Source organism: Gallus gallus, chromosome 2, assembly GCF_016699485.2.
Source record: "Gallus gallus isolate bGalGal1 chromosome 2, bGalGal1.mat.broiler.GRCg7b, whole genome shotgun sequence".
Taxonomy (NCBI): Eukaryota; Metazoa; Chordata; class Aves; order Galliformes; family Phasianidae; genus Gallus; species Gallus gallus.
Window position 1 is genome coordinate 89,118,315 of NC_052533.1, and position 3,589 is coordinate 89,121,903.

Consider the following 3,589-nt stretch of genomic DNA (forward strand, 5'->3'; position numbering starts at 1 on the left):
TGTCAGCTCAAAAAATACTGTGTGTATGATGGGTTGCCTGGGTCAGAGCAATGATTCTATGCACTTCTCAGTAGAAGGAGTTCAGAAATCCCGAGCAGAATGTTTCTCAATGAGGAAAATGCCAATTAAATCAGTTGTTAATGTTCTGTGGGAATGTGTCAGTATTGACTGTACTTTGTTTGTTTTTTCCTTTCAATCAAAGCAAAGCTTTTTGATAACTTTTTTATAATCTTGTCATGATAGACTATTTGAATATTTCATTTTGGAAAAAACATTTAGTTCAGGACTGTGTTGGTTATTATTAGCTAGGCAAAAACAACAAAAAACAAAAACAAAAAATCAGAATTAAAACTTCATCTAAATTGACCTTAGGTAGATTTTTAAAAGTCCTGGGGGAAATATTAACTTTGCTTCATTTTAGAAGGGAAGAAATATGAAAACATTAGGCTTTTCCAGAAAACACAATTATACTTCTTGAGAAATATCTGACACCACTACTGTTCATTTAGAAATGACAGTTGTAAACTTTTCATAACAACTTAAATGTGTTGTTAAACTAATGACAATTTCTTCATGTGTTTGGAAGTGGTTTCCAGGATCAGTTGCTCCAACACCTTTGCAGAGACTGATGTGCAGTGGACTGAACTGTAGATCCCTGGATCTTCCCTCTTGCCTTTGAAATTATATTTGGTTTCTATGAAGACAGGTAGTGTTTGCTTTCTTTCCATATTCTTTGCTTCTCTGTAGTCCCTTTTGCTGTGAACAGACACGATATTTCATGTTCATCCATTACTTTCACAAATGCACAAGCAATGTGCTGGATTTCCTTAACCTATACATTGCTTTTTTGCAAGACTGCTGAAAGCAGTAGGGAGGCAAAGAAGAACATTCATAAAGGACCCTAGGAGAGCCTTGTTCTTTTCTCTACTTCTCTTTTTAAAGTACAACTAGAGCTTATTTCACTTCTATTACAAACGAACAAGAGAGCCAAAAATGTGTGGCTTGTTCTGTTAATCTTTTAAACCATAATAAAATTTCCCTCCTTTGATGGTGGAGATAAACTAAAATTCTGGAAGCACTTTTTGTAACTTCTAATCATGGCTATTTCTTTAACTGAGGCTGCCGGCAGATGGAACACTTTAGGAATAGATTGATGATGGCATTAACTGTGAGAAACTTGGATATATGAGCTTCTTAGGAATTTCTTTTTTCTTTTTTGCCTGAAGAGTCACCATCCCAGGAGGTGTTCAAGAACTGTGTGGTTGTGGCACTGAGGGACATGGTTAGTGAGCATGGTGGTGGTGGGCTGACAGTTGAACAAGATAATTTGTGTCTTTTTCAACCTTAATGATTTTGTTTCTATGATACTAAAACAAATTGCTCCAAACTGACATCTGTTTTCTAGAGCAGGAATTATGCTGGACCTGTAGGCCTTTATGACCCAACCAATGGATTCTTCCAGATTGTCATCTTGAATGAGTTTTAGGAACTACATCGGTAAAACTGACTTTAAATTCCATAATATAACAGTTCTGTCAGAACTTCAGTAGTATATGTAGCTGCTAAACAATAGGGATATCTTACTTCTAATGAAGATAATGTAATGGAGAGTTTGTTGCTTCATTTCATACTTACGTGTTGGCTCTCAATATCAGCAATTTGGCTAAGACTGAAGACTTTATTAGTGATACTGTACAGCATGAACTATCTGGAGGCTATAGAATAAAAGCACTTATGAAGGAACACACAAAAGGAAAGAAGCAGAACACTAGAGAAATATCTGGGTACAATTGGAAAGATAAAAGAAGGCCATCAAAGACTAGCAAGGAGTTCAGTACCAGTGAGATGCAATCTGGTGGCAGGTTTTATTTATGTGCTTGTGGGAAGATTCAGAAAGAGGAAAATAAGCAGAAAATAGAATTGTCATCTTCTAGTGACCACCAGGCTAGATCAGAATAATAACATACCCTGGATCAACTCATCTAGTACTCAAAACCACATAGTTCTTTTGCTATGAGGCGATTCCAACTATGCAGACATCTGCTGGGTAACAAGCATTCAAACTTGGTTCATGAGAGTGTAATTGTACTGTTAAAAATCATTATGTGAGAATGACATTTAGGACCTCCATGTTGGTTCTCAAAGATCACTCTATCAGGTTATTTCAGCTCACTAGCTAAAAGATGCTTCTTTAACATCAGCCCACATGCATAACTTTATTTCCTCAAGATAGTGTGAGTTTTTTGCTTATCGGACTTCTCCATGACACTCTTCTACCTGATACCTTGGCATCCTGAACTGTGGACAATTCTATGTGATCAGAAAGCAGAAAACATAATATGTGAGGAAACAGAAGCAGGTTCTCACTTTAGGGTTCCTTTTTTTTTTTCTGTACTTTTAGCAACCCTGAACAACATGAGCTACAGAGGGGGCCTAGCTGAAGCAAACCCTTTGCCATCCAGCAGTTTGAATTGTCCTTGTGAGCACCCATCCTCTTCAAGACAGACTGATTTTTCTCGTCTTTCTTCTAGAGCTCAGTCTGAGCCTAACAAAGTGTGAAAAATGATCATAAAAAATGGATCTGTGGAGAGCAGATATACGGTTTGAGGAAGGGAGAAGGTGGTAATGAAGAAATCATAAGCTACAGACCTCAAGTAGATCTTAAGTAGAAGGTGCTAAGGAGTGAGCTACAAAGCCTTAATGTTGACATTACAAAATCAAGGTGCTTAATCCTGAATTCTAGTGTGAACCCCGCTCTTTGTTAGTTAACTGATCAGGCCCTCTGTCTAACAACTATAGCCAGAAGGCTGAAAAGTGTAAGTCAGAAAATTGCAAATGCTGATTTAGCACAGAGAAGTTCACAGTAAAATTGTCTGCTAAAATGAAGCAAATCTGAAGAGAGAATGAATCAACTTGTAAAACAATATCCCTACTTCAGGGTGAAGCAAGGCCATGTTCTAGAATAACAGGTCACTCTGGTTAGCAGCTGCTACTAGTATATACAAAATTAACAAGCACGAAAGTGCTGGCATCTGTCCTTAGACCTGGATCTGAAGTAGTAGCTTTAGAATCTGAGTAAATCATTTCCCTCTCTAGTTGTTAGATTCTGATCTGTTCAGTCCCAATGGTGTACCTGTGTCAGACTTTTTACCCACCAGTACAGGACGGTTTCTGTAGCTCTATTCCCATGGAGAAATTCTAGTAGTGTTTTCTTCTGGATTTAGTGTTACAGGCACAGAGAATGGCTTCAGGAAACATCTGTCCCCGGAGCCCTGTTCCACAGTTACCATGGGTGCATAATTCACTATGTGTTATGAACACCTACTCTTTATTTATAATCTTCAGAAGAATAGTCAACTTATCTAGGTTATAAAGCTTTTGTGTACTTTGTGTTCCCCCAGTTTGAATGTCCAATTACTGCTTCCATCAGTCAAGACAGGTAAATAAGTCACATCTTTTTTTTTAAAAAAAAGATGTTTGTGAAATCCTTCTTTAACATCTCTGCTCATGTTTTTGATAGACAAAGTTGTTTGATTTTTGTACAATCCAAGAGTGTCTCAAATATTTTAAAATATGGCTAGGCCACACT

General features: G+C 37.3%; 1 long non-coding RNA gene across 1 annotated transcript; it reads right to left on the minus strand.

The window, feature by feature from the left end:
- Nucleotides 1–448: 448 nt before the first annotated feature.
- LOC121110095 lies at nucleotides 449–3,373 on the minus strand. Its single transcript, XR_005857906.1, has 2 exons — nucleotides 3,156–3,373; nucleotides 449–756 (listed from the first exon to the last, which is right to left on the minus strand). It is a non-coding gene; the product is annotated as an uncharacterized LOC121110095 (long non-coding RNA).
- Between the last annotated feature and the right edge of the window lie 216 nt (nucleotides 3,374–3,589).